Consider the following 22208-nt stretch of genomic DNA (forward strand, 5'->3'; position numbering starts at 1 on the left):
GCATCACATAAGTGTTACATCACTGAAAACTAATCAATACACACACAAAATAATGTGCTAAGGCTACACTAGGGAGTCTCACTTCTGATCTCAAGGTTATGCCAGTTTATCCCAATTTCTCAACAAAACTCTTTATCAAACTTATTGTATCTTATCCCTCACTATATCGGAACTGTTTCAAAAGGGATCTTGTTAGTCATTTTCCTTAAAAAAAAAAGAGAAATCCAAGTCACGCCTTTTCCATGAAGTCTTTGGAGGTTACTCTGACAACGTTATTTGTGGCTCAGCCCACAATTCATATTCTTCAGCTTTTACCCAGAGTCCCCTGGTTCTGCTTGCTAGGTGTCATCTTCCAAGACTCCAAGACATATTGCCAAAGCTTTCTCCACAGACTGGGATTGGAAAAATGACGGTATTATTAAATGCTGCACTTTACAAAAATCATTTCTATTTTGAGTACCCTAACATAGTTATCTTCATTTTGCATAATCCCTTTTTTTAAACAAGGATGTACATTTTTACATGGTTGCAATTACAGCAAACACAGGGTTTTGTGTTATTCCTTCACCATTTCCAATAACGAAAGCATTTTTCATATATTACAATTGGGGGATTATTTTAATGTTAAAGAATACATGATATTTAATGGATACAATCGATATTTAATTTAATCAGATTCCTATTACTAGCTATTTGTCTTCATTTTTTCCTTATTACAGATAGATTCACAAATAACATTATTATGAATATTTTTTTTCCTCTACAGAATTGTTTCTTTGAATGAGACAGGGGTTATGGTTTGTTTGGCTTGTATTGACAGTATTTATAAAAGTGTAAATCTGAATGTGTTTAGGTGAGGCAAGTACAGTAACCTGTATTCCCATTGCCTTCCCCCAGGCCAACATGGCACATTTAGATTACTTGCTTGACCCTGAAAGCATGTGAATTTTTGACTCCTGGATTACTGGGTCAAAGGTGTAAGTATCTTTATGACTTTCAATAACAATGATCATTTAACTCTTCTAAACCAGTTATACATGTATTTCAATGTCACCAACTTTCATTTATTTGAGTACTTTCCAAACGTTAGGTGCTGTATAGGCATTGGGGACACAATGAGCAAGTAAGACAATGAACAGGGAGTTACAATGCAGTCTGAATTAATAGAACTTAGAAGAGGGTACTAAGGGAACCCATAAGAGAAGCAGAAACAAGTCTTCTCCAAATCGGGTCATTACATGGGGAAGTGGTAGCAAGTAGAAGAACGGAGGAAGGAGAGAAGTCCAGGCAAAGAGAGAACCACATGCAATGGCCTGGAAAACACAAAGCAAGCATATTTTAAGTATTATGAGAATGGAGAGGGTGAGGTTAGTGTTGAAAGACATGAATATATATGAAAAAGCATATATATATGATTTTATAATGTAGTCATCATTAGGTATTATTTAATAATTTTTTGTCAAATTTACTAACTATATAAGCACGTTATACATGTAAAGTAGATTTAGTATGCATCGCATCTAAGAAAATCCAATTCCTGACATAATCAGCAGAATGAAAAGTGACACAGAGATTAGAAAACTCCCCAGCACTTGAGAGAAGAGAGGTTTGTGCAGTTTGATGGCAGCACAGGCCCATGTGTAGGAGAAGGGGAGGTGATGGAGGAGCAGGGATAGGTTAGAACAGTTGGAGTGCCTGGAGGGCCAGGCCAAGGAGTTCACTTTGTATTAACTCAATGGTCAATGAAATTACATAGCCATTTTAGAGGAAACAAAATTATAATTAAAACTGTAGAGGAAACACTCATTCCTTTCACTAAAGCAAAATGCAGAACATCCTGGTGTCAGCACTGGAAAGCAATCTCCAGGTAATTGAAGCAGGAAAACCACATCCATGTAGGGGTTCTCTCATTCTCATTATGACTCCTACCACCATAGCAGCCTCTAGGCTTCCATTCTAACACTTTTGTCCAGGTACGGAGCAATCAAAAACATCTTGCTTTGTTTCACTTTAGTACAAATGATATAGAAAAGACATCAAAAGCATTTATTAAGTGATAAGAGAGAATAACTGGGAAACAAAGCGTGTGTATGAAATATATAAACAGTCTAGTTTACAGAGAACTACTTTATTCTTTATAGAACATTGTTAGCCCATAGTCCATGTTATTCTACATTGGACACCAAGTATCTGTTAACCCTATGAAATAATATGTAAGAAATTATGTGCACTTATATAGTCTTTGTATACAGGATGTGATGGAAGAGGACCTCTACCAATAGATAGAAAAGAAATTCTTGTAATTGTGTGTTATGCAAGCCAAAAGCAGAAGGGGTAATTTGCCAGAAATAATACTATAAGGGATATAAGTAATTTGGTCCAAGTACTCCACTCTCTGGGTTGCATTATTCAAGAGTAAATTTTAGAATGTCTGGAAGCAGAGGTCTTACCCAGTGTTCGAGACATATGAGGTCTCTGAGAATTTCTCTGAAATCACACTGAACATCTTGTGTACATGTATGTGTGTGTGTATATCTCCTGGGAAGTCTTTAAAAGGCTCATAAGCTCTTTTATGGCACTTCTTCAATTCACTTCTGTGCTGGACCTCCCCATTTATGGAAGCAGAAGTTTCAGCCTCTGAGACTTTGGGCACAAGTCAGCAGGTGGTGACAGCTTTCTCTTCCAACACTGCATCTTTTAAGCATTCTTAAGAAAGCAAGCAGCCATCAGTTATGAACATCATTCAGGTGACGTTCTGTATTTATGAACTGTATTTGAGATTAAAAGACGGGAAAGAGATGGGAAGTGAGTAGACATGAGACTATTATAGGGCTCAGGAGAAAAGTGGCAGAATCTAATTACGATGGGATAAGTGGGAATACAGAAATGAGGATGGGCAGAGGATGCACATCTTGGTATTTGGTATATACCGCAGGGTTTTTTTCACCAAGTTGTCATTCTGTGTTTGGAAAACAAAATTGGGGGGAAAATGAAATCAAAGAGTAAGTCAGTGCTTGGCATATAATAGGAATGTAATAAATTTTGGAAAGACTCACACTACCATGGTGAAACTTTTAGTACTAAACATATATTTAGTATTAAACATATATTCATTTGCAGAACAGACAGAAGTTGGACTTTTATATTACTAATGCTTACAATACTTCAACTTCTGGTCATCTTATACAAGTTCATTAGACCACTGAGCGTTATTGCAATGGAGTTCTGAGAGTTTAATTTTGAGATGTGAATGAGAAATGAGGTCATGGCATAGATGAAGACAGGCAATGAAACTATAAAATTGGTAAGCTTGGTCTATGAGAACCTATATGAGCAAAGAATCTGAAAAAGAATAGATATATGGATATGTATAACTGAATCACTTTGCTGTACACCTAAAACTAACACACTGTAAATCAACTATACTTCAATAAAATTAATTTTTAAAAAATTAATTAGTTAAAATTAAAAAACATTAAGCTTGGTGAAGTGTAGTTGACCTCATTCAGGAAAGTAGAAGTAGGCACTGGTTCTGGAGGATACAGGAGTGGTTTGAATAGAGAGAGGGCCAACTTGACTTCCTAACAGTAAGTTAAAATTAGGGCAATACAGAGATTATAGAATAATAATCAGAAAGTGGCATAAGTGTAAGAAGAAGGCTGGCTCTTCTTATACTAGAGAAAGAGAAAGCTAAATTTGTGGTGGAGATGGTAGGGGAATCATTTGAAACAATCCAGATTTCAATTGAAGTGAAGAGGTCAGAAAATATTAAGGATAAATAAAGCTTAGTTTATTCATTAGGAACATGGAAATTAGGAACATGGAATTTAGAGTTAGTAAAAACCAGTCTCAAAATGATAATTCTCTAAATTGATAATTCTGAACTAATCAGAAAAAAATATGATCTATAGTGCACATTAAGTCAATGTTGAGGAAAACGATGTATTTATTGGAGTACAATTCAGTTGTTATTTTACAATGCTTTAACAAAAGTACACACTAAATACATATAATTTATATATACTATAGTATAAGTATACATTTTAGCATAGAAAATTACAAAATTATCTAATCACTTAAAAGAAAATAGCATTATCCTTCTCACAAAGTTCTGAAATTAAAGAAAAAAATTATGAAGATATAAACTATTCACTGAAGTTTCTGAAATCATCAGAAAGCTTGAATCAAAGAGAGATTGCATTTAAGGAGGATGTGTTATTGTTTAATTCAATGGTTAAAGAAAGAGAAAAATTAAATGGGAACACTTTTCTGTTAAACTTTCCCCTCGGGCAGCTGGTATAAATAAGGGAGCTAGTATGGACCCTCCATTTCCCTTGAACAGGTGTTAACTTCTTCCTGTTTAGAGGGTTTCACTTCATGGTTAAGAGCATGGCCTCTGGGCTCAAATCTTTTGTGCCTGAATCCTGGACATGTCACTTGCTAAGTGTGCAACTTTTGGCAAGTTTCTTACTTTCTCTAAGCCTCAATATTTAACTGTGTAATGTGGATAATATTTGTGAGGGTTAAATGCCACTGGCAAACGGTAACTGGTATACATTTAAGCGCTCAATAAATTTGTCTATCAGGAGGAGTTTGGACATAGAGGGAGATGGTAGATAGATTCAGAAGGGAAATGTGAGAATCCGTTTAGAGTGAACAGTTTCGAGGAAGATGACAACTGAAAGGGGGGTCCTCCTTCCCATTCAGCTGCTAGAAAACGAGGTGTGTTTAACAGAACAGAGAAAACAGGCTGAAAACTGGTGGCCCTGTGGGCATTGGAGGAGGGGAAGCATGTTAGAAGTGTTTCACACACAGACCGAAGAAGCTAAATACTACACATCCAACAGAGCTGCGGATATCTATTTAAGTATGTCTGTGGGTCTATCTGTACAATGTTTCTCTTGAAAAGTCAGCAAGCGCTGTGAAGATAGAGCTCCAATCCTCTCTGACACTTGTTTAGGGGAGGGGAGGCAGCAGAGAAATCTCAGAGTGGAAGACAACCTACAAATACCTGCAGGGACATACATGACTACTTTCCACTTTCCTCCTGGTATCAGAAGGCAAACATGCTAGCACCTCTGTCTTGGACTTCCCAGCCTCCAGAACTGTGAGCAATAATTGCTGTTGTTATAATCTACCCAGTTGGTGGTATTTTGTTATAGCAACATGATTGGAGTAAGATAGCATCTTTCTACCTTAGAGGAATAATTCCTAGACTAATTACCTAGTAAAATTTGTGCATTACCTCAACATACACCAAGTGATGCTGGATGAGGTAAAATCCAGAAACAAGGTTGCTGAAGAGTTCTGTCATGATCTACTCTCACATACTATCACATACTTCAGAGATACTACATATTTACTTGTGTTAGGAGCTTCACATGGCAGTGGTTTTCTTCATGGCAGTGTGAACACCAGCATCACTGCTACTTGCTACTCCTAAAGGAGCTTGAATGCCTCACTCCTCTTCCTTGAGAGCTATTCCAGTTTTCACTTGGCTGATCTTCAAGCTACTTATATAAGTGTCCATTCTCTTGATTTTCAGGAACACTCATTACTATTATATCCCTCAGGGCAATTTTAGAAGTTTAAAGCAATGAAGAGCAGCTTCTTACAATAAGAAAAAAGAATAAGGTGGGTTGTTGTTCATTTATTGATCATTTATGAGTAGCTGTCATATGCCAGGCATTGGGGCATTGTGCTTTTGACGTCAGAAGCAGTCCCTGCTTTCAAGTGGTCTCTGGTAAAGCTGGGAGGAGTTTCAACTGGACAGAATAGTATAACATAATGAGTAGATAAGTGCCAGGACAGGGTGCCAGGGTGGGAAGGAGGACACAGAGAAAGAATGAGTTCATCATGAAATATTTTTGAAGAACAGGACACCTGATTTGTGTTTTGAAGGAAATGTAGAAGTGTGAAAGACAACAAAAAAGTTTCAGAAGTGAACATTCTAGGCAGAGGCTACAGCAAGATTTAAAAAGCAAGAGGGCACAAACCACAGAGCTGATCTCCCTGTGCTACGTGGCTGCTTCCCACTAGCTATCTAGTTCACATTTGGTAGTGAGTGTATATATGTCCTGTGACCACCTAGAGGCGTGGGATAGGGAGCGTGGGAGGGAGACGCAAGAGGGACGAGATATGGGGATATATGTACATGTATAGCTGATTCACTTTGTTATAAAGCAGAAACTAACACACCATTGTAAAGCAATTATACTCCAATAAAGATGTTAAAAAATAAAATTAAATTTTAAAAAAGACACGAGGGCATACAGAGCAATGGTGGTCCTAAAGAACTGCCAATAGGTACGTATGACTGGAGTGTAAGATCATTTGAGCAAGTAATGCAAAGGATGCCAAAATGTGCAGTGGATAATCTAAGGTAAGGATATATCACCTTTCTTTTTTTCACCCTAGAAATATTTACTGAGTGACTCTTATGTGCCAATGATTGTTGTAGGTTCTGCAGTGAAACAATCATGACTCTACCTGCACGGAATTTGCATTCTACCTAGGGAAGAGACCGAAAATAAACCAATACCCAAATATTGATATATTGTTTGGCAGACGGGAACAAACATATGGAGAAAACTATATCAGAGATGGAATGGAGCATGTGTGGGTTAATGTGTGCACCTGCATGGGGATGCACAACAGCTGTTTTTTATAGGATGATCAAGGTCTCACTGATGTGGTGACATTTGACCAGAGACTTGAAGGTAGTCATATCCTATCTATTATCATAACCTCTAGTATCATATTCTATTTATATGTATATGGATTACTTTTCTAGAACATTTCCAGAGGATGAAATCGTAAATGCAAGGGCCTTTGGATGGGAGAACGTTGAGTGTTGAAAGTACAAACTAAGAGGCTGGTGTTCCTGGTGTGGAAAGAGTGAGAAGAGCAGTGGATAAACTGGAGAGCTGGTGGTGGCGAAGGGGGTGCAGAAAAGATAGGGCTTTTTAGAGTCTCTTTAAGTACTTGTTCCCTTGTGGCTCCCCACCTCTTAGACAGAATCAAGGAACTGTCTAGTCACAGGCAGTGGAGAATAGGCATTTGATAGTTTTTGCTAAAGAGTTAAGCTTAAAAGCCTAAAATCTTTATGGACAGAGAGAAATTTTGCTAAATTTCTTCTTTACTACATCAGAGTAATAGATGGATAAATCCAAAGAATTTTCCACAAAGGGAAAGCACCATCAGGATTTGCGTATTTTTTGTTTTGTCTTGTTTTTTTAACAAGAGGGAAGGGAAATTACCATTACTATTTTTAATCTAGAAAGACTGGGGTAAAGAGAGGTTAAATGGCTCATTCACTGCAAACCTGGGCTTAAGAGGACAGTCAAGAGTGTTCAACATGATGCCCTCAGGCAATCACTTACTCAGAGGAGGGCCAATTACTTTTTAAATTAAATTAAATTAATTTATTTATTTATACAGCAAGTTCTTATTAGTTATCTATTTTATACATATTAGCGTATACATGTCAATCCCAATCTCCCAATTCATCCCACCACCACCACCCTTGCCCCGCTTTCCCCCCGTGGTGTCCATACGTTTCTTCTCTACATCTACATCTCTATTTCTGCCTTGCAAACCGGTTCATCTGTACCATTTTTCTAGATTCTACATATGTGTGTTAATATATGATATTTGTTTTTCTCTTTCTGACTTACTTCACTCTGTATGACAGTCTCTAGGTCCATCCACGTCTCTACAAATGACCCAAGTTCATTCCATTTTATGTACATACTACGTCTTTTTTATCCATTTGTCTGTCAATGGGCATTTAGGTTGCTTCCATGACCTGGCTATTGTAAATAGTGCTGCAATGAACATTGGGGTGCATGTGTCTTTTTGAATTATGGTTTTCTCTGGGTATGTGCCAGTAGTGGGATTGCTGGGTCATATGGTAATTCTATTTTTAGTTTTCTAAGGAACCTCCATACTGTTCTCCATAGTGGTTGTATCAATTTACATTCCCACCAACAGTGCAAGAGGGTTCCCTTTTCTCCACACCCTCTCCAGCATTGGTTGCTTGTAGATCTTCTGATCATGCCCATTCTAATCGGTGTGACTTTCAATACGCTTCCCTGGGGCGGTAGTGATTATCTTCCCAATAGCTTGGGCAGATTGGTGAAGAAGATCAGAAGCTGACTTCAGCTTTTCATAGCTCTCCATCTTTCTACTTCCTAAATTCTCATTCCTTTTACTTGAGCAGTGGTTCATTAAATATGTAACAGCAGCAGAAGCTTCTCCTAGAAACTTGTTAGAAATGCAAATTCCCAGCTGAGGCTCCGGAAATCATTGTTTTGACAAGCCTTCTGATTCTAGCTAAAGCTTGAGACCCATTGCTCTTCTTCTGATCTGAGAGAGAGGGAGGGGGGGAAAGAGAGAGAAAGCCCAGGGAAGAATGCTGGAAAGTAAATTCAGAGAGCTTTTTATATGGGGTTTTTACTGTGGTAATTTACAAATGGTTGAAAAACACCGACAAATTGAAACATGTAGCTACTTTAAGGACTCTTTAGCAGAAATCAATCTTATTCCCGATCTATTACTTAATAGGTCATTTCCTCATAGGGATGACTAACAGCAATTCAACAGGAAATGCTTTTTATATTTAAATAACACTTTCTGTTCCAAGATGTCAAAATGTTTGACAAGTGGTCAAAATGCAGCTCTCTAATATTCTCAACCCCATGGTAGTAAATAGCCCACATCTACCATCACTGCTGTTTACTGGTGATTGCTTTTCTGGGAAAGTTGAAGCGCCTTTGCTATCTCTGTAGAAAGTCAATGACTAAAGGAGGAAACGTCCTTCATCTTGGTTCCCATAGGAAACCAAATTGATAAATCACTCACTGACTTCTATTATTGCATCTCAAGGATAGTTAACAATGCTCATCAAGGAAAAATCCCAAAGAACACTCTTGCCCTATCTCTGATTAAACCTGATTTGGGAAAATCATCTGGCTCAATCTACATTTAATTACAATATGAATGCTACTTAATTCCCTATTACTTCTGGTTACACAGGTTCAATGCCACTTGAAGAGTAAGAAGCAAAGGTTCACTACATTGGGGTCTCCTTGACAGCCAAGCCTGTGCCTTAGTCATTTTGACTCCCTAGTTACCAGCTTGGTATCTGGAATAGTATATGCGATCAGTAGTTATTTCTTGAATGTATGATGTATGAATGAGTCAAGATATTTTGAGAGTTGGAGTCATGGGTCAAGAGGAGAAAACGTGGTTTAAAAAAACCCTCTAAATTCTCAGAAGCCGGTGCTGCAATGAATGCTAATAACAACTTGACAATGTCCTCTGTCATTGCAAATAATGTGATACCAACATCTACTAATCAATCAAAAAAAGACTTTCAGAATTCAAATTTGCATAGGATTTTGAGCTGGGCATTCCTCTCACCCACCTTTTCTTATGATAAAACTTGGAACTGTAGTGTCAATAGATAATATGCCAGGTTTTCACTTAAAATTGGAAAATTTAATCTAATTTCGGAGGCATGAAATAAAACTGATGGGCAAATATTAGAATTTCCATCAATGAAAAAGCTTAATTTCTAAAATGCTGAAGGTTAGTTTATCAAAATACTGAAATTGCCTCATATCATAAGTCAAAGCACCCTCTCCTTACTAAATAAGGAGCTACAAAGTTGTACAATTACTGTCAATAATTTTTTTTACTTGGTTTGAAAAAGGTTGCTTGTTTTAAATAAAACAAAGTTCAACTGAAGTGACTATAATATCATCAGTCTTGTAAAACTCCTTGTGTTAGATTTCTTCTATCCCCAAGATGCCAACCATGCATATTAAACGGACTCTTGTTTTTTGCGTATGATTTCTGTACATCTTTCCTATATGAAATTTCATGTTAAGTACCCTTTCTTAGAGTGTGGATTGTAACCACTCTGTTTAAAACTCTATCACCAGTACCTAGAACAGTGCCTGCCACATAAGAAACACTTAATAAAATTTCTAAATTATCTTGATTAAAATCCATACTCATCCTAGCTTTAAGCACATGAAGACAGAAATAGGTTCCAACTGCATAAGAACATGTGACTAATCCAGAGTAAATGTTAACTATAAGTACAAATTATCTGTTGATTAAAATACAGAACGTGTCTGAGATTTGGAATTCCTTCCTAATAACCCTGAGTCAGAGCTGTGGTAAAGGCTTACTGGGGGCATGGTACCATTTTCTGAGGACACACTCAGAAGAGGAAGAAGTTGATGAGACAGCATGCAAGATTTTCCAGGCTCAAAATGGAACTTGACTCATCTGCATGGAACCATCCAGCGAAACACAGAAGAGCTCACTCTTCTGCTGGATTAAGCTCACCCTGGTGGAACGGAATGGAAAAGAAACAAGAGACTGAGGTCTAGGTTTTGAGGATCTTCACTCCACTTACCTGCTTTCACAGAACCAGGCAACGGACAAGAAGAAATGTGGAACTGTTGCTGTGTACCTCTAAACAAATACAGTCACCCTATGTAATAGAATGTGTCCTAAATCTGACCAATTAGAATAATTCCTCCATTCTTGGTGGAGTAGCTCTGATAGAAATGGACAGAGCTGGGCTCGGGGTGGGAAGGGGGTGGTTTCCTTCTGTTACAAGCTCTAAACTTTCTTCAAGTTTCCTATGATATAAGCCTAACTAAAATTTATGGACTTTTGAAAAAGAGTAGGTACTAAAATTAAATAAGCTGAGAGTGTTGAGGGTGAAAAACATGATAACAAATTTAAGGAAATGTAGAATTATTACTATGAGAATTAACAGAACTGTGTTTGTTCCAAATATGAGCCTGCTATAGCATTTTAATTATGAATAGAATTAAACAAATTCACTTGCTGTCACCATCTGATAATATTACCAGAGACTTCCCTTAAGGAAATTTAACATTATTTCTTCTATGTAAATCTCTACAAGTCCTTATTTTCAACCTTATTATAAGAAATAACACACAGTAGCAACAAGCTAGCAGAATTTTGACAATTCTCCTGCCTCCCTCCATTCCGCCTTCTTTTCCTCTTTCCCTCCCTCCCTTTCCCTCCTCTTCCCTCACTCCCTTTCTTTCCACAAAGCAAGTAAATGGGTACATAGAAAATAGTAGGGGTCACACGCTTTCATTACAGGGGTTGGGAATGTGGACTCTCACAAAAACAGACTTGATTTTAAATACTGTATCTGTGCCTTACTAGCTGTGTGACCATGAATAATTTAATCACTCTGTGCCTCAGTTTGTCTGGCTGTAAAATAGGTGCAAACAGTACCTACCTCTTAGGATTGTTGTCAGGGGGGATTCCAACTGGTTTTAAAATAGAATTTAGCACAGAGGAAGCATAATAATTATTATTTTTCACTTCTCTGAATATATAAAACATTTAGTATTGGGATTCATAGTCTCAAAATCTAACACTCACTGATGTGAATATCTGATTGGCTAAATGGAGAAAAACATTGTTATAGTAATTATTTCTTTAGTTTCTCATTTTGTTTTTTTAACTGAAAACCAGAATCACAATTTCTTGGTATTATCTGTTATCAATGAACAGTATAAGACTGTAATATTATTTTTGACAAGGCACTGAATATTTGAAATGAAGAAAACTAAGAAATAGTAGTAAATAAAACTTTTCTTGTACTAATCCCAAGTGAAAGATGAAATTAATGATGATATATATGTGAAAACTCTGGAGAAGTCATACAGAAAGAACCTCAAGTACTTGAGGCACACTTGAAATTCAAATGACATTAAATGACTAATTCTTAAATCAAGAACCCTTCACTAAAATTAAAAACACAAATGCTTTCTTTTTCTTGATTTCTTGTAGGAAGTGAAAGAGTACCCGGTAGGTGTCAGACTATTTTAAAAAGCAGGTTATAGAGATGATATTTCAGGAGTGTAAAAATACTAAGGCGGATCTCATAAATGATTGGTATATTATTTAATTCAGGTTAGCATCAGAATTGTCAATGTTTGTTTCTTAAGCAATGCAATCCTTTGGGTAGGAAGCATGGTTCTTTGGAGAAGTTGAGAGACACAAGATACACAAACTGGAATATGGTGCAAAAACAGACAGTATCGATTTTTTAAAATTAAACCTAGGAATTATTTAACATGGCCATTTCTTTGGGTTGAAGAAAGAAATTCATATAGATTTTCCTGGTTCACGCTCCAGTGAGGTCTATAGGCAAATTTGCAACTAGAGCAAGATTCAGACCTATTTCCATTTTTGTGCTTACCTCTTAAATATGTCCAGTTCCTACAGCATAGAGGAAAGCACTAGATTGGCCATGGCATGAATGGCCAGGTTAGGATTCTGGCCCTGTCACTTAATAACTGTGTACGGCTTAAATAGGCAATTTGCTAAACTTCATGAATTTCAATTCCCACTCTCCAACCCCCACCCTGAGCAAAATGAGTAGAATCTTTTTTCTACCAACTCTAGAGAGTTAGGATGGTCTGAGGAGAAAATGTACATAAAAATGCTTTGAAAATTATTTAATGCTTTAAAAATATTATTTATCATTATTATTTCAAGATGAGGGAAAACTCCCCCTCCGCTAATATATTCAGCTTTTTATGGCCACCTAGATCTTACAGAAAGCTACACAAAAACTGAACATTTTAACAATACTCGGCAATGTTTAGATGTTAAAAAAAAATTATCCCAACTGGCACATTTCTTCTTAAACAGTTCTAAAAGTAATACATAATAGTGCAATGAATTTGGAAATACAGAACGAGAACGGGAGGAAGTAAAGGTCACCCTGACTCTCTTATTTCTTGAGTTAACCATGATAAATAATTTTTGCATTTTCTTTGGGTCTTTTTTCTCTATGTGCGTGATATTCAAAACCAAGTGGTGAATATGCTGTATTTATTATTTAACATTCTTCTCTTCTCACTTGACATTTTACAAAAAACAATTTTAATTTGTTAACTTCTGTATTGTTTCCGATTCTAAGCATCATAAAATACTTAATAGTGAAGGTTACTTATGAGCTATTATGTAAAAAAAAGTTCAGCATCTATAACCTAAATAAATATGTTAGAAATTCATATGCTTTAAAGCAGTGATCCCCAACTGTTTTGCAGCTAGGGACCGGTTTCGTGGAAGACAATTTTTCCACCAACAGGGTGGGTGGGGGGAGGATAGTTGGTTCAGGCTGTAATGCGAGCGATGGCGAGCCATGGGGAGCAGCAGATGAAACTTCGCTCGCTCGCTTGCTGGCCCCCCACCTCCTGCTGGGCGGCCCATTTCCTCACACAGCCAGGGGGTTGGGGACCCCTGCTTTAAAGGATATCCCTATGTTTTTATGTGATTGACCATTTCAAAAGTTTCATAGACAATTCCACTATTTATATTTAATTAAAGACCATGAAACTTGTTTTTAGTATTTGTAAATAAAAGATAAAGATGACTTCATTTAAAAGCTGATAACAAACCTCTAGAACACTTCCTTCTACTTAAGTGAGGTGTTAGATTAAAAAAGCACTATAGAAATATAGATTATACTTGACTTTAAATAAAAATCTGAATAAATACTATAGAATTGTTATCTCCCCTTTATTCTGTTAATAATTGCTAATAGGAATATTATGGAGAATGATTGAAGCTTAATAGTCATATGTCAATTACCAAGATCACATTTGTGTGGTACAATGAATTTGCAAAGGTAGACTATCAAATGTATTTTATTGTCAAAGGTGGTCTGCCGACCGGCAAGTCATTTCGTAAGTTATGCTCTAAAATATATCATTTACCGATACCCAAGAGACATCTCGGTATGTCATTAATAGTGCAGAAACTCTAAGCCAGGGATATTTTTGTCTTTATAATTAATTTGAGACAGCAGCTAATAAAAACCAGAATAATAACACTAATAACCTTCAAATTAATTTTGACCCTAAGCTATAGCAATTTCAACGGAAGTTAGTATATTTACATACCAAATTAAGATTCCTAAACTTGTATTACAATTGATGCAATGTTTTTATGAAATACTACCTATATAATATTTCATTAAAATAATAAAATGAGAACAATATAGAAATGTCATAAATGTTTGTGTCCTAGAAAGGATTTAGAGGGAATTTCTGGTAGTATAAATTAATACATGATTAACCATATTACTTTTATTTATAAAGCATCCAAACATACACATGTGTAATCTTATATGTCTTTACCATCAAGAGAAATATATTCCAGAATTAATTTTAAAAACACTGCTTTTACTGTGCTTATGTATTCTAGTTGAGAAGTCTGGACTTTAAGCATTTTTAAATTATAGAACTCATCAGAAAGCAGGAGGAAACCAACAATACAACTGATGGCATTTGTTAATATAAACCTTTGTGTAAAAATGTTATGAAACTAAGAATGGAAAAAGAGTAGAATTATTAAGCAACAAATGGCTGTTTTAAAAAATCTAGTTAATAGTATATACTACCTGGGTTATTCTTTTACTTGAAAAAATTACAGTATATTAGGTTGTCCTAATTTGGAACTATGTAACTGCCACTCTCATGTGTCTAGTTTTACTAGAAGAGTGCAATTTTTTTGGTATAAGTGTAAAAAAAAAAAAAAAAAAAAAAACTGGAACGTTCCATACTGCAGTTTCCTTCCTCCCTTTCCCCAACAGAAAAAATAAGAAATACTGTACCTAACCAACAGATCTGATGATTCCAAAAGGGACAAGTCTCTATTCTGAAACACTATTCAAGTCAGAACATTCCAAATTATGATTTTGTGAGACACTGGAAAATTATAGCATGAAAAATAGAAGAATATTTCTAATGCACTATAAAATGTATTCCTCAAAGCAAAACAGCTAATGGAAGGCCAGAGCACTTAATGGATAAAATAGAATCAAATGAAACAGAAGCATGTTCCAAGCTGAAAGGCAACAATCTCACTATTCTCACATAATTGGATAGTAGACATAACCCAGTAAGATCAGGTTTAAAAACATTTCAATATATATAAATACACATATGTATAAATAACATATATAGCACCTGAAGTAAATACATATTCATATTCATATATTAAAGAATCACTTTAAAATTTAAAAATATTTTTTTAACTATTGAAAAATAAACAGCTAGTGAAAAAATAAGTTTTCTTTGCAAAACTTGACTCTGGAAACAAAGATTCTTCAAATGCTTCTCCAAGAACTTGTCTGTTTATTTTAAATATAACCAAATAAAAAAATAAAAATAAATAAATAAATAAATATAATCAAATATTTGAAATAGAAGGCAAATGTTCATGAAAGCAGACATATATACATGCATTTATATGCATATATACACATAATTGGATAATATAATGAATATATATATAATACACATAAAATACAGATCTTCCTTAACTTACTATGGCACTGCATCCTGATAAACCCATCATCAATTGAAAATATCATAAATTGTAAATGCTTATACTACACCCAATCTACCAACCGTCATAGTTTAGCCTAGTCTACCTTAAATGTGCTCAGAACACTCACATTAGCCTAAAGTTGGGCAAAATCATCTAACACAAAGCCTATTTTATAATAATCTGTTGAATATCTCATTTGTTTTATTGAATACTGTACTGAAGGTGAAAACCAGAACGGTTGTAAGTGTGTCAGTTGTGATCCAGTCGCTGAGTGGGAGGAGTGGCTTGCTGCTGCTGCTGCCCAGCATCACAAGAGAGCATCATGCTGCATATCAGGAGTCTGGGAAAAGTACAGTTTCTACTCTAAATTCAAAGTATACTTTGAAAAAATGAAAAAATTCAAACTATAGTTTCTACTAAACGAGTATCGCTTTCGCACCATGGTAAAGTTGAAAAATCGGTAAGTCGAACCATTGTAATTCGGGGAATGTCTGTATATAAATTTTTGTATAATATACGTGTATATGTGTTTGCACGTGTATATTTAAAACTGGAATTTAGACTGTTTGCTACATCTCATCTTAGAAGCAGACTATGCCCAAAATCTATGCCTCAAGCCTTTGGTGAATAGCTAATGAATTCAGTATTCAAACAGGGATTAAAAATATTGACTTGGAAATTCAGGACAAACTTACTACTAAAAATGTTTTACACTTTTTACTTAAAAGAACATAGTTAGGTACACATGATTAGACTCTACCAACTAAAATAAATGATTGCCGATTTGGCTAGAGTTGTTGATCACCACAAAATTCTCTCTTGCGGACAACTATGGCTTACATATTAAATGGAAGGCTTTAGGCAGTTTTTGTACTTGTTTCCTTAGACCTAAATGGTCCACATAATGATAAAAAGTCAAATAAGAAAAAAATGTAAAATTATGTGCTTTTCAAGCTCAACAAAATTGTTATCATACTAAAGCTCGCCTGTGTACTAACAGTGCAGTTTTTATAGGCAGGTGTTTCTGCTACTAAAATTTTCACATTAATTGAGGCTCTACTTTTGATTTCAGTTTAAAGGTGTTACTAGTGATTGAATCTACTCAGTAGTGCACTTTTATGAATAAGACTCTGAATATTAAAATTCTTACATGTACTCTCTCAATTCATTGAGATTCAGTCAAATAGAAACATATCATATACCAAGAAGATTCCTTTGTATATGATGTACAATGGAGTAACAGATTAATTTTCCTTTTTGGACAACTTAATGATATTGATTAACATTAAAAAACTTCAACAGTTACATATTAAAAAAAAGACTGGGGTACAAGGCAGATAATTAGTAGTATTACCTTTAAAGGCTTTTGTTAGAGGAAGTGAATGTTAACAACTGTTTATAAATTAAAGTTGCCCTCTCCCAGGAACTTCAATACTGTACCAGAAAAAAATAAAATAAAATTATCAACTATTGCTTTTAAGAAAGGGAACAATTCCCATTTTCTATAACATTACTTCTGAAATCAACACCCTTATTCAACACCCTTGATATCATTTCTGATAATGAGTCAGTGAAAAGAGTGATTAGACAAATGGTACAATTCAGAAAGAAAATAAGATGCAGAAAGAAATTCAGAAAGAAAATAAGATGCCAACTGAGTTTTCCCAGGTCATCCAATCAACTCCTTGCAGAGTTAAAAATAGAAGCTAAGACTAATTCCCACAGCTACTGCCAGATCAGAGCCTGACAACTTTGCATTGTGGTAGCTTCCAACCTCTCCTGCTACTGGGATTCCCTGCATTGAGACATCTTCCTATGAGGTTCAGTCATTTCAAGGTTTGCTTTAAAATGGAGAGGGGTAGGAAAAGGTTCATAATTTTAGGGAAAATCTGTGGTAATGAGATCTCATTGTAAACTGCTCACGAGAATTAGAAAGATAAAAACTGGAAATATTTACTAACCCTTACTATGTCTCAAACACTGCAGTAAGTTCCCTTTTATGTTATCTTCTTTAATCTTCGCAACAACCCTGTGATTTTCCTGTTTTCAATATCCAGAAACAATTCACAGTGGTTAAGTAACTTACCCTAAGTCATAGAGATAGAAAACAATAGAGGTAGGATTCAAACTAGGTGAGGTTCAAAGTTCAAATTCACTTCCTGAAAAACATGATTAGAACATAAATGGTAGCCCAAACTCCCCAAAATAAATTAAAAAAATAAAAGAAAGAGAGAAAGGAGGGGAGGAGGGCCTAGTGATCTGCATACCTTAAAAATAATGTTTAGAACTTTTTGATTGATCTTAAAAATGACCAAAAGCTAGCTGCCTGAGAGCACTAAGAATAAAATTATTAACAAACTAAACAAAAAATATTGATTTTTATACTCACTCACTTTGAGATCACCCAATTGCTTTCCTTTCATAACACTGTACTGCCATTTTATTTCATTTTCTATTATATTTATTAAGGGATAATTTAAAGACAAGTATTTTGCCTAACAGGTTAATGATTTTTTTTCTTCTTAACGATGACCAAGATGCCGATCCTCCTCCCCTTATTCAATGGACTAATTAGTGTCAGATCATTTTAGTGTCATATTTAATTTCTGTGGTGAAATAGTGATTTCACAAAGCCTGTGAAGATGTTACACATCCACTATAACATGCATGCAGGTGGAAAAAATTTTCAACTGATGTAGATTTTGCTTTCTCTATGATTGTATTCTTCACAATCAATGAGATAGAAAAAGACACAGAGATAAGAGAACTGTTGACTAATATTTTCTTATTAAAATGTGTATCTTGGGCTTCCCTGGTGGTGCAGCAGTTAAGAATCCGCCCGCCAATGCAGGAGACACAGGTTCGAACCCTGGTCTGGGAAGATCCCACATGCCACAAAGCAACTAAGCCCATGGGCCACAACAACTGAGCCTGCGTTCTAGAGCCCGCGAGCCACAACTACTGAGCCCATGCGCTGCAACTACTGAAGCCGGCGTGCCATAGAGCCCGTGCTGTGCAACAAGAGAAGCCACCGCAATGACAGGCCTGTGCGCCACAACGAAGAGTAGTCCCCACTCCCAGCAACTAGACAAAGCCCAGGCACGGCAACAAAGAACCAACGCTGCCAGAAATAAATAAATTACTTAAGAAAATAAATAAAATCTGTATCTTGCATTTTCAATTTTCTAAAAGTTCAAATCCATGGTGGTTGAAAAAAGAAGAGTAATGTCATATGTTTTCTTGTCCTGGGTAAATGGATTGTGCTTGGTTGAGTGTCTTTTTTGCCAAATTTTTTTTTATTAATTTTATATCTACTATTACTTATTTGAATTCTACTCACTGTTTTTTGTTTTTTCATCTTTATTGGAATACAATTGCTTTACAATGGTGTGTTAGTTTCTGCTTTATAACAAAGTCAATCAGTTATACATACACATATGTTCCCATATCTCTTCCCTCTTGCGTCTCCCTCCCTCCCACCCTCCTTTTCCCACCCCTCTAGGTGGTCACAAAGCACCGAGCTGATCTCCCTGTGCTATGTGGCTGCTTCCCACTAGCTATCTATTTTACATTTGGTAGTGTATATATGTCCATGCCACTCTCTCACTTTGTCACAGCTTACCCTTCCCCCTCCCCATATCCTCAAGTCCATTCTCTAGTAGGTCTGTGCCTTTATTCCCATCTTACCCCTAGGTTCTGCATGACCTTTTTTTTTTTCTTAGATTCCATGTATATGTGTTAGCATACGGTATTTGTCTTTCTCTTTCTGACTTACTGGTTGAGTGTCTTGAACTGCTCAAACTTTAAGGTCCATCATCTCTAATTTCCACCTTACCAAAACCTCAGACAAGAAACAGGAGAAAGGGTAGTGCCATCCGTAATTCATTCCCACCACACCTACAAAAATAATCACAAGGAACTTGTGTAGAATACCAATTCTTTTGTATTAGGAAGGCAGTTTTCAAAATTAAATGGTATTGGTTCATTTGGTTGTTTAATAAATATCTTGCAGATGCCTATCATAAAGCCAAATACCAAACTGACCATTTAAGTTGCAGGAATTTGTACGGTCTTGATAGTTTACTATTTTAAAGTAACAGTTTACATTTGAGTGCTTACCACAATATGTAATACCAATAAGCTCCTTAGAAATCTAAACATTTATAAAATACACCAGATGCTACTGTCTCATGCCTTGCTTTGCAATCCTGGATTGCTTTCTACTATGGAGATGATGTAAGAAATATAAGCTAGATATCTCTTCTATGGGATCACCAGCCATGTCTCAACTAACTTTTATCAGTGGAGACTCTCAGGACATACATATTTATTTATTATAAAACTCTTTGGTACTGATCATTAGGTAATTCTGGTAAATGTGGGCACGTAATAATAGTTAAGAATGTCAGCCCCATTTCATTTCAGCTTGATCCACTGCAGGAAAGCACAAATTAGATGAAAGCAATTTCCCCAAGAACAACTCACTTCCTTGAGATGAGACATAAACTTGGGTGAACAATGATTTGTCACAATTTATTTTTGAGGGTAGTGGTTTAAAAAAAGTGCTAATGTAATCGTTTCAGAATGAATCCTTTTAAAAATGCATTAATTCTCCAGTGAATATAGCTTATAATTAAAAACCTATACATGTAATTTTACTTTTCTAAATTTTTACATATGACCATATATAATAAATATGGAAATCTCAAAATCTTCATTATCTTTAAAATTTGATGGCCTTTAAATCTGAATTTGGATTTGGTGAGTCTGACGGATTATTCTTAGTGACTCTATTGGGTACCACCAATTCAGATTCAACATTATTTCTGCAAGTCTCAGAAGCATTAAGTTTTGTGAATGGATAGAGGGTATTAACATCCTGGTGGCTTTTCACTACATTGAGATGACCAGAGAACCTGAGTGTGAAAGATCATGGAGAGGAGTGTAAGAAATGGCACTAAAGGTATCACTGACTTCTCTCTATTTACTCAGATTCTGCAGTATACAACAGAAGGAACAAAGCAGGTTGTGTTGCTGCTACTGTTGCAATGACCAAGGATCCTCAGTCTCATAGCCATTGCAGTCCATTGTTTAAGATGTGAGCTTGTTGTTGCTTATTCAGGCAAAAGTCAGAATGCTTATTTGTTTTATGTCTGTTTTTTAATGAGGGTTTGATTAGACAGCAATAGAGACAAAAGTAAATAGGAGAAATGTTTATTAATAGGTCCCTCCATCCCTATCAACCAAAGAAAAGGCATACCTTAAAATACTGTAGTGAAATGTCTAGGGTGTGTCTGTCTGTGTTCTTGCCACCCTTCACCTTTAAGTAGCTTTTCAAAAATATGTTATAAACATGTTGCTTCATCCTTGCCCTTTTAGCCTGTTAATGTCTAACTTAAGTAAAGCAGGATGCAATCCCCAGCAAGTTATCTGTTTCTCCTTTCTTGGACCATGCAAATCAAAACTGTCTTCTTCTAAGGAGGGTGGTGAAAAGTTGTGCCAATTGTGTTCATACTTCAGCTATTCCAACGTTCTTTAGTTTATCTTAAATGAGACATTCTCATCTTTGGGCTTTAATTATTCTGTTTAAAAATAAATTTTAAAAGATACTCTGAAGAGAAACTAAGAAAAAAACAACAAAATAAAAGATTTACCATAATGCAGGTACATACATATGAACTAAAAATACTTTTAAATTAAAAATTAATCTTTTTTATTTTAAAAATTAATCTAATTAAAATTACAGATTAGGCTGGATAGAATTGATCCATTGCTGAAGCTTAAAAACAAACTAGCTATAAATGTTACTAGTTTTCTACACTGCTGTTACAAGACTTGACTGACATCCGTGATGTACTCTGTAATATTTTTGAAATGATGAAATGTGTGATCCAGAGACTTGAAATATTTCAATACTTGTGTATAGGAATTTTCTTCCATGAACTAGAAATGAAAAAAGTGAGAATGTTTCCTTGCTCAAATCACATTAAGTGGATTCCCTTACATTACTTGCATTCATTTTTAAGATAGTCATAAATGGTTACATAACATACAGGAATATTATCTGTTGAAGAAGTTGATGGTTTTTAGAGTCAATGTATGTATTCAAATGATAAATGTTTCTGCATAATCTCTGACCCAACAATACCATTCCATGCCACTCCAAGAATTCTTCCATCAAAAGTAAAAGCTCCAGGACATCAAGACATGAACCTCTATGTCCATTACCACATTTCTTGAAATCATAAAACTGTTTGGAACTTAATAAATGTTTATCAATGGGTTTTGACTGAATGAAATTATGGCTCACTCATAGTACACATTACTGGGCATCTACTAAAGGTAATATGGTAGTGATATATGCTAGATATCATTAATATAATAGAAACACAATGTACTAAAAGTGTTTTGCAACTAAAAATCACTATACATTGTATGGCTTTAAAAAGGAATGAAATGCTGCTACATGCTATAACATGGATAAACTTTGAAAACATTATGTTAAGTGAAAGAAGCCAGACACAAAAGGACAACTATTATATGATTCCACTTATATGAGGTAGTTAGAATAGGCAAATTATAAACCCAGAAAATAGAATAGAGTTAACCAGAGGCTAAGGGGAGGGGAGAAATAAGGGGTTATTGTTTAGTGAGTACAGTTTCTGTTTGGGATAACAAGAAAGGTCTTAAAATGGATAATGGTAATGGTTGCTCAACATTGTGAATGTACTTAATACCAATAAATGATACACTTAAAAATGGTTAAAATGGTAAATTTTACATTATGGGACATTTTACCA

The sequence above is a fragment of the Mesoplodon densirostris genome, chromosome 12 (genome assembly GCF_025265405.1).
Source record: "Mesoplodon densirostris isolate mMesDen1 chromosome 12, mMesDen1 primary haplotype, whole genome shotgun sequence".
NCBI lineage: Eukaryota > Metazoa > Chordata > Mammalia > Artiodactyla > Ziphiidae > Mesoplodon > Mesoplodon densirostris.